At 47.2% G+C, this 10,441-nt stretch overlaps 1 long non-coding RNA gene across 1 annotated transcript; it reads left to right on the forward strand.

The window, feature by feature from the left end:
* The first annotated feature begins 685 nt into the window (after positions 1-685).
* LOC147963583 (uncharacterized) lies at positions 686-7,034 on the forward strand. The gene is made up of 3 exons (XR_015609269.1): positions 686-4,163; positions 4,247-5,501; positions 6,743-7,034. It is a non-coding gene; the product is annotated as an uncharacterized LOC147963583 (long non-coding RNA).
* Positions 7,035-10,441: the final 3,407 nt, after the last annotated feature.

Below are 10,441 nucleotides of genomic sequence, written 5' to 3' on the forward strand. Positions count from 1 at the left end.
TTATGTGTTGAAGGATGGATACAGCTGGATGTAGTTATTGCTAGTTTGGGTGAGATATTATGCTTCCCCTGTATCCCCAACACCTGATTGCATAACCGGAAAGTTTCGGGAGTTTCATAGGTGGGAATTCAAGTAGCTCTTAGGATTTCTTTCCGACAGATGTATGATATGAAATTGCGGTTCGACGTCTAGTGGTCCGCCTAGTCACGGTCGATTTTATAGTGGTCTCGTTGTGTCTTAAAGAGTCCTTGGCTATGCCGACTCGGGGACGCTTCGTATGTCATGTGCACTGTCTTGTACATGATGGTGCTGTACGATCGAGCCCGTGTAGGTCCCACCATGAAAACTTCGGACGAAATCTCTATCATATGTTTGTTCCGGCCTATTTTGCAAGCCAATTCTTTGTTTTTGTTTTGAGTTGTGGTATTCGAGTTGCTTCGAAGTCAAATGTTGATCCCATACCTTTCCTAAGCGGTGTTCTCATATTTCTATGTGAATACTAATCTTCCTTGATCATTGAGTTTGTCATGTCAATTTCTTTTAAACCGGCGTGTTTCTCTTCAAGTGGATCCGATCATTTCAACTCCCGCAAGATCAATTATCACTTCTTCTCAACGGTGTTTGTTTCATTCGTCCCAAGCTGCCTTTGTTTTTCCCTCCCTCCCACCCTTGTTTCTTCGAGGAACCATATTTCTTATTCAAGTATCCTTTTATTCATGTGAAGTCTCTGCATTCTTTTCTATCAATATTCTTATCCGGTGATTCTCATAAAGATTCTAACGGAGTTTCTAGTTCATCATTCTTCATTCTTTTTCTTCTCCGGTGTTGCCAATTAAAGCTTTCGGTGTTGATCATATCCTTTTCCTCGTTTCAAATGCTTTCTCATGCCGGTGCACCTCATATTCATTCACTTCTCGCTATTTAATTGTTCCGGAGTGCTCAAGATATCTCGAAGATTCGTGTTTCCACTCTACATTCGTTCAACCTATTTCGAGATTGTTATCTCATTCATGTCATTTAATTAAACCGATGCAACCTCTCCTCTAAATCACGGTGTTTCTTTTGAGTGGGCCCTAACCCACAGGTCTTTTCCCAGGATCTTACCTGACTCTTCTTATTTTCCCGGAGGTATTCGCAAATTTCTTTTCGAAGTTTGACGCAAGAATGAATTATCATCAGTCAAATGTCCTTCTCCAAGATCTTTCAAATTAATTTCATCGTTGATTCAACTTTTATATTCTTCTTTATTCCGGAGTGCCTCAATAATTCATGGTGGTGTTTCTCGTCGTCATTCTCATATTTTGAAGACCGAAGAAGAGTTTCTCTCATTTTTGATCCATTCTCTTCAAGATTCGTGATTCTAACTTGTTGCCATCCTCTCGTAACTGTTTTCATCGTGAGAATTCTTTACACCGTTCCGGAGAAATTTAAGAGTCTTCTCAGTTTGTTATCCAGAGTCCATCAAGTCAGGTTTATTCATTCTCATCTTTCACTTATCATTCTCCGATCTTACCGGTGCAGCGTTCAAGTGATCTCTAATCGGTCCATGATCTATTATATTCACTTGTATCTAAATTCTCTCAAGCATCTTCATCCATTTGCTAATTCTTACCGGTGTTTCCTTATCTTTACTTTGTTCATAATCAATTCTTCCGGTGGTTCGTTCAAGATTTCTCTTCCTTTCTTATCATATCAATTTTATTCGTTGTTTCAACCCTTCCGGTGGTTCGTTCAATACCTTCCCAAGTCTGATGTTATATCTCTCTTAATCTTTTCTACAAGAATAAGTAATATGCCAAATCCGTTGATTGTCATCAATTTAAATTGGTGAAGGATAAGAATAATGTAATTCTTTCTCTTGTTTCATCCAAGTGATTAATTCCTTATTTCGGAGGTTCATCAAAATTCTTGGTTCCAATTGTTCATCTTCTCTTTTCCCGGAGTTCCAACCTTTTTCAACTATTTCATCGCGAGATCCAACAAAATCATTGCAAGGATTCACCTTGTGTTTTCAATTTCTCTTTCTTTTATTCTTTTGTTACCGGAGTTCTTCATGGAGGTTCTACATGATGGTTCATAAAGGATTTAATCACTTCTCGAAGTTTTCATCGAGATTCTTTTCTAAGGAGCTCAAGTTTTCTTCATCTTGCAATCCGGAGTGCAATTCTTTCTACCATATTACCGGAGGTGGTATTGTGTCATTCTTGATAATTTGAGTTCATGTTTTCATGATTCACATGCTGTCAAGATTGGGATATTTTAAATCCATCAACCTATTCGTTGGTATTGTCTTGGGTTATATTTCACCTAAAGCCTTCCCTAAGGATGGTTGTTATTATGGTGCTTATATATGATCCAAGTTTTTCATTTATCCTCCCGGTGAAATAGTTTCTTGTCTCCTTGTTCTTATCAATCCAATTCTTCTTCCCGTGAGTGGCAGGTTGTCACCTCATAATTTGAGAGGTATTCCATAAGACCATATCAAGCTTATTATTTTTCGTTGTGGGTTTTCCAACAACTCCGTTCTAGCTTCTGTTGTAACCGTGCTCTCTCAAGATATTGTTTTCCTTCGTTCACTCCATTCCATTCTTATTTTTGTTCCGGAGGCATTGTGATGTTCATCTTTTCAACCCATCATCTCGTTTTGTCAAAGATCATGATTGTTCCATGCCTATACTTTTATCTGAGTGTTGTGTCCTCTTTACAAGTATCCTCTCATCTTGTCAAGTTCAATTCCTTCCATTTACAGATGGAGTGCTGTCCAAATTATATCATTCTTATTCCTACTCTATCTTGTGTTAACCGGAGTATTGTGCCCCTTTGCTCAAGTTCTTTTCGCCTTATCAAGCCTTGCATCTCTTTTCTACCGGAGTGCTGTCCGAATTTGTTCTTCCTTATTAATCTTCCCTACCGGAGTGCTTTCAACTTGTTCTTCCTTGTCCCTCTTTTCTAACGGAGTGTTTTCAAATTTGTCATCCCCGTTGTAATCTTTTCTTCAAATGGCTTAACCTTTTCAAGGTTCTTTGGTTTCACTCGTTTGTCAAAGAAGCAAATTAGTTTTTACCTTCTCTCTTCTCTTCCGTTGTTTCCCTCCGGTGCCATTCTAGATCTCGGGACGAGATCCTCTCATAGTGGTGGAGTGTTGTAACGCCCCGAGACCGATGTGCCAGGTGTCCGCCAGTTATTCGTTGTTGTTGCCTTGTCATGTGCTTGCGTGTTGCATCTTGTCATGTCATCATATGCATTGCATCATCATGTTTTAAAAACTTGCATCCGTCCCGGCCTCCTCGTTCTCTCCGTTGTCCGTTCTGAGCCCATACACACTTGCACGCGCCCGTGGCATGTCCGAAATAGTATTTTATAAGTGGCCGGAAAATGTTCTCGGAATGGGATGAAAGTTGGCGTAAGGTGTTGTTTTGTTGTTAGTAGACCGCCTGCCAAGTTTTCATCGCGTTCGGAGTCCGTTTGACGCCCCAACGGATAACTATAGCGGCAGTATAGCCGGTCTAACGTCGGACGTTTTCGGTCTCCGGAAACAATCGCCGGGCCTCTCTCTTCTCTTCTCTCAGCCTGAGGACTTCTGCACAGCCCACTACCTACCGCCAGGCCCTACCTAATCTCTCTCGTCAGCCCACAGCCCTCCTCGCGCTTTTGTCCAAAAATCTGTCCCGGACCCGACCCGGGCTGTCGCCACCGCTGTGCCCAGATCAACCCCAAACATCTACAAAACGTCACCGTTTTCTTATTTGGTCTCCCTAAGCTTTTTTTTGCGACCGTCCGTTTAAGATCGGAGGGACCAAATGCCCCTATCCAAAAATCCTTTTGCTATATATATCAGACCAGACCCTAAATTTTAGGCCTCATGTCCCATCCATCCCATCATTGCGCCGCCATCCTCCTTGGATCCCGCAGCGCCTCCCCTGGTCTCCTCCTCGTTATCCCCATCGACCCAATCCCCCACACCACCAATCCCCTTCCTTGGGATCCATCCCCTCCCGATCCACCAACCACACAGCCAGGCTCCTCTGCCTCCATCGATCCACCGCCCGCTCCTCACGTCGCTGGAACCCTCGCCCGAGCGCCTCGTCCCGTGCCTCGATCCAGGATGGATCGGGAGCAGCTCTGCCCTTCGCTCGCCGCCGCAGGCGACCACCTTCGGCCAGGTCGTGATGCCACATGGCCCTCTCTCTCCCTTCCCTTTCCTTTCCTTCCCTCACTAGCTCTCTCCCTCCCTCTGTTGCCGCAGGGGACCACCGGCGTCATTTGGAGCTTCCGCTGCCGGCGTCGATCATCGATGGGCACGCCGACCCCGGATCCGGCCACTACGGCCTCCTCCCCGCCGGATCCGAGGGATCCCATCCTCCCCGCTTCGTCCCGTTGCCGGAGTCTGCAAGCCGCCGCCGCTCGTCCTCGTCGGGAGGAGGACGACGCCATCTACGTCGCTGGCCTCGTCCACACAGGCAGGCCACGTCCCCGTGAGGCCCGGCCGTCTCTCCTCGGCCCAGTCCGCTCGACCTCCGCGCGAAGCCCATCTCCAGACGCCTGTCTCCTGTGCACGTGGGCCGCGGCCTGGCCAGCCGGCCCAGCCACTCACCAACGCCTCCCCAAGGCCCCTCGCCCCTGCAGGCCTCCCTCCAGTCTCCTGTGCACCTGGGCCAACAGGATTCAGCCCATAGCTGTTTTTTTCTGTGCACTATGAATTTGTCCAATTATCCAGAGATTGCCAGTTTTGCAGAATAGTCCCCCATGTTCATGCATTTAATAACTCACCAACCGTGCATCGGATTAAAATGGTTTATATATGAAACTTGCTCAGAATTTTGTGTAGATTAATAATATCCAACCTTCATATATGTTTGAAATGTTTAAAATGATGTTTCTTAAATTTGCTCCTATGCCATGTTAAAATGATTTAATTCATAACTAAATAACCGTAGCTCCAATTTAAATAATCTTTATATGTAAATGGGGTAGAATTTTGCCTAGTTTAACATGGTGGCATCATCTTGCATGTTTAACAACTCTAAAATTGAGTTTAGGGCAGAACAGTACCAAACCTAATTTTTGCATATGGGGATTTACCGGAATTGTTGTTCGTTGCTTCCGGCCTCATTTAAACTTGCCTAGATAGGTAGTTTTTTTGTGCTTCACCTCTTGCCATGTTAATCAACATTTAATATTGTTGGGTACATAAACGAGAGAGAACTAAATAATTGATGTGGTGTTTTGTCAATATACATCTCGTTGCATATTGAGCTCCACTTAATTTGTAGAATTGTTTGTGCATTTTGCCATGCCATGCTTCATTAAACCGGACATGCATCATACTTGTTTGCGCATCGTGCCATGTTGATGTGTTGGTTGTTTACTATGTTGTGTGCTTCTTTTCCGGTGATTGCTTCTTCAGGTTGGTTCCGGTAACGTCGCGTTTGTGAGGACCCGTTCGTCTACATTCGTTTGTCTTCTTCATGGACTCGTTCTTCTTCCTTGCGGGATCTCAGGCAAGATGATCATACCCTCGAAATCACTACTATCTTTGCTATGCTAGTTTGCTCGCTCTTTTGCTATGCCATTGCTATGATGCCTACCACTTGCTTGTCAGCCTCCCAAATTGCCATGTTCAGCCTCTAACCCACCTTGTCCTAGCAAACCGTTGTTTGGCTATGTTACCGCTTTGCTCAGCCCCTCTTATAGCGTTGCTAGTTGCAGGTGAAGATTGGAGGCCGTTCCTTGTTGAAACATTTGTTTACTTGTTGGGATATCACTACATATCTTATTTAATTAATGCATCTATATACTTGGTAAAGGGTGGAAGGCTCGGCCTTATGCCTGGTGTTTTGTTACAGTCTTGCCGCCCTAGTTTCCATCATATCGGTGTTATGTTCCTGGATTTTGCGTCCCTTACGCGGTTGGGCTATAATGGGAACCCCTTGACAGTTCGCCTTAAGTAAAGCTTTTCCAGCAATGCCCAATGTTGGTTTTACCATTTGCCACCTAGCCTTTTTCCCTTGGGAGTCACGCATCCCGAGGGTCATCTTTTTTTAACCCCCTCGGGCCAGTGCTTGTCTAAGTGTTGGTCCGAACTGAGTAGACTGCGAGGCCACCTCGGGGAAACTTGAGGGCTGGTTTTACTCGTAGGATGTCTCATCCAGTGTTGCCCTGAGAACGAGATATGTGCAGCTCCCATCAGGATGTCGGCGCATCGGGCGGTGTTGCTGGTTTAGTTTTACCTTGTCGAAATTTCTTGTTGTACCGGGATACCGAGTCTGATCGGAATGTCTCAGGTGGAGGTCTATTCCTTCGTTGACCGTGAGAGCTTGTCATGGGCTAAGTTGGGACACCCTGCAGGGATTTGAACTTTCGAAAGCTGTGCCCGCGGTTATGGGCAGATGGGAATTTGTTAACGTCCGGTTGTAGAAAACCTGAAGTCGACCTTAATTAAAATGAATCAACCGCGTGTGTAACCGTGATGGTCTCTTTCCGGCGGAGTCCGGGAAGTGAACACGGTTGTTGGAGTTATGCTTGACGTAGGTAGTCCAGGATCACTTCTTGATCATACTTTTATCGACCGTGCTTTGCCTTCTCTTCTCGCTCTCATTTGCGTATGTTAGCCACCATATATGCTAGTCGCTTGCTGCAGCTCCACCTCATACCTTTACCTTACCCATAAGCTTAAATAGTCTTGATCGCGAGGGTGCGAGATTGCTGAGTCCCTGTGGCTCACAGATACTTCCAAAACCAGTTTGCAGGTGCCGATGAGTTCGTGCAGACGACGCAACCAAGCTCAGGAGGAGCTCGATGAAGATCTTATCCTTTATGTTGTTTCGTTCTAGTCGATCAGTAGTGGAGCCCAGTTGGGGTCGATCGGGGACCTTTGTCGCATTTGGGGTTCTTCTTTTATTTTGGTTCCGTAGTCGGACCCTGAGTGTATTTGATTGATGTAATGCTTTATTCATGTAATTGTGTGAAGTGGCGATTGTAAGCCAACTATGTATCCTTTTCCTTATTATATTACATGGGTTGTGTGAAGATTACCTCACTTGCGACATATGCCTTCAATGCGATTATGCCTCTAAGTCGTGCCTCGACACGTGGGAGATATAGTCGCATCGAGGGTTTTACACCTTGCCCGTGCAAAGGTGCACTGGGTAAGCTGGACGGTGAGAAGCTTGTGAAGGACGGGCCGCCGCCGGGGAAGGAGCATCGCAAGCCCAAGAACTACTACAAGGATGTTCTTGCGGGTGCCCGCCTTGTGGCGGATGAATGTACCAAGGATGTAATTTTTGAATGAACTCGCTCGTTTTTATCCTGTGCGCTAAAAACTTGTTCATAGGTGCTAAGCAATGCTTGTTGAATTTAAAATATTATTTTCTGTGCGGCCGTTTATCAAAAAATTGAGAGATGGCCAGTCGTCGGCTTCTTCCCCCATGCCACTAGTGCTGGGGTGTTCGGGATAAACATGAGCGCTCTTTTTCCCATAGTTGGGTCCTTTGAGGGAGGCGCTCAGCACAACGAACCAGGCAATCGGACTATAATGCCTGAACACTCTCACTTAGCCATAGAACTTTATAATTTTAAATTTCGGCGAAGCCCCTAGTTCGGAAGGCCGAGTTCGGGGCGCTATCCACGCCTTGGCCGGACAAATCCGGCTCCTCGCTCGAAGCGGCATAAGTCTTTAGGGACTCGAAAAACCTCTCGAACAGCGACCGGTCTCTCGCCTCATCATGACAGTCAGTTTTAGCTTTCTCCACTGAGGTGCTTAACCCAGCTCAACCGGGGCACAATCGCAGTGGTTCTCCTAGTGCTACCTTAGCCGATATAGCGGAACATAAGGCACCAAAACATAGGAGCCGGGCAAACCCAACTATTGACCCAAATCATGGTTCGGAGCCGATGCATATAGTGCTATAAGTTCGGGGTGCCGCACTTGTGAAAGTGTATGGACTTCTCACACCATATTGAAGGGTACTGAAGCCCTTGGCGTATTTGCCGTACCACAGTGTACGGGTGCAACATGTCATTAATGAACATATGTAAAAGAGAGTAATGCAGAAAATAGACAAAAGCTATGCATTGTTTATATAAAGGCTGCTGTCAGAGCAGAACGATACAAGTGGTATTATAAGCAAAAGATATTGGACTATTTAACATGTCCTGGCCAGGGGCAGGCCGCAGAATTGTATTCAAAACAGGTATACTGCTCGTAATAGAGACCACCTGGGGGTTCCATGATGCGGCATGGCTTGTCTGCCTCCCTGATCTTGCATCATTTGTGCGGCAGTTGAATTGCCGAACAGGTCGTCCGAAGTATGGAGTCCTGAAAGTAAGAGAAAATTAAAAAAGAATCCGGCAGCCCCTAGTACGTTTTAGGCCGTATTTTGGGCGTGCCGTTATTGTGCCCCTTCCCCTGTGCCCATGGTATTTCAAGAGCGTAGTTATGTACGCGAGGCACTGGTTTCGCTATATCGCGAGGGCTGGGGTTGGGGCCGCATTGCTACGCCTGCTCAGAACGTGCCAGGCGGTCTTGTTGTAGGTTACTCCGGGCGCGCTTGGCAGTGTCTGGCTTTTTAATGGCCGGACTGGAGAATTGCCTAAGAAGGCTGCTTTGCGCTTCCGCTGCGAGAGCCGCCGTGTGCTCCTCCGTGCGGAGGGAGCATTCGGTGTTTCCGTTGACCGTGATTACTCCTCGAGGGCCTGACATCTTGAGCTTGAGATATGCGTAGTGCGGCACCGCATTGAACTTTGCGAATGCGGTTCGTCCGAGCAGGGCGTGATAGCCACTGCGAAACGGGACTTTATCGAAGATTAACTCTTCGCTTCGGAAATTGTTCGGAGATCCGAAGACCACTTCAAGTGTTACTGAGCCTGTACAGTTGGCCTCTACACTTGGTATGACGCCTTTAAAGGTCGTTTTTGTGGGCTTAATCCTCGAGGGATCTATGCCCATTTTCCGCACTGTATCCTGGTAAAGTAGGTTCAGGCTACTTCTGTCGTCCATGAGGACTCTTGTGAGGTGAAATCCGTCGATGATTGGGTCGAGAACCAATGCGGCGAAGCCTCCATGACGGATGCTACTGGGGTGGTCCCTTCGATCAAAAGTGATCGGGCAGGAGGACCATGGGTTGAACTTTGGGGCGACTGGCTCCATCGCGTATACGTCCCGTAGAGCACGCTTCCGCTCCCTCTTGGGAATGTGGGTTGCGTATATCATGTTCACCGTCCGCACTTGTGGGGGAAAACCCTTCTGTCCATTACTCTTCGGCGGCCTGGGCTCCTCCTCGTCATCGCTATGTAGCCCCTTGTCTTTATTTTCGGCTCTTAACTTGCCTGCCTGCTTGAACACCCAACAATCCCTGTTGGTGTGATTGGCTGGCCTTTCGGGGGTGCCATGTATCTAGCACAAGAAGTCGAGTATTCGGTCCAAACTGGACGGGCCCTGAGTATTCTTTTTGAATGGCTTTTTCCGCTGACCGGATTTATAGCCTCTGAATCCGGCATTAACTGCCGTGTCTTCGTTGCTGTCGCTGCTAACGCGACGCTTTTGCTTGTTCCGACGAGTCCTACCACTTTTGTCCTTGGTATCCGAATTACTAGGGTTCTTTGCTAAGTTATTACTACGAGCTAGCCAGCTGTCTTCTCCCGCGCAAAAGTGGGTCATGAGTGTCGTGAGGGCTGCCATGGTTTTCGGCTTTTCCTGTCCCAGGTGCCGGGCAAGCCACTCGTCGCGGATGTTATGCTTAAAGGCTGCTAGGGCCTCTGCATCCAGATAGTCGACTATCTGATTTTTCTTTGTTAGGAACCTTGTCCAGAATTGCCTGGCCGATTCCTCTGGCTGCTGAATTATGTGGCTTAAGTCGCCGGCATCCGGTGGTCGCACGTAAGTGCCCTGGAAGTTGTCGAGGAATGCGGCTTCTAGGTCCTCCCAGGAACCGATTGAGTCTGCTGGCAAGCTGTTAAGCCAATGCCGGGCCGGTCCTTTAAGTTTGAGCAGGAGGTATTTGATGGCATGTAGATCATCGCCGTGGGCCACGTGGATATGAAGGAGATAATCCTCGATCCATACCGCCGGATCTGTTGTGCCATCGTATGATTCGATGTTTACGGGTTTGAAACCCTCTGGGATTTTATGATCCATTACTTCATCTGTGAAGCATAGTGGGTGTGCGGCGCCTCTATACTGGGCTATATCACGACGCAGCTCGGAGGAGCTATGTCTGTTGTGTTCGGCCCGGCCGGATTTGTTGTATCCGAAATGAAGATCACCGTCACGTGTCGTGGGGCGCCTGCGCAATCCGTAGATCGATCTTGTTTGCCTTGCCTTGTCCTCCAGTACGTCTCGCAGGTCTGGCGCGTTTTCCCGTGCCTTAGTTGAACGGCGTCGGGGCATGGCTTGGGTGGAGGGCCGAGAGGCCTCTCTGTCGCGGCCGCGAGGTGGTCGGTC

Source organism: Triticum urartu, chromosome 6A (assembly GCF_056163025.1).
Source record: "Triticum urartu cultivar PI428250 chromosome 6A, HENAU_Tu73, whole genome shotgun sequence".
In the NCBI taxonomy this organism is placed as follows: domain Eukaryota; kingdom Viridiplantae; phylum Streptophyta; class Magnoliopsida; order Poales; family Poaceae; genus Triticum; species Triticum urartu.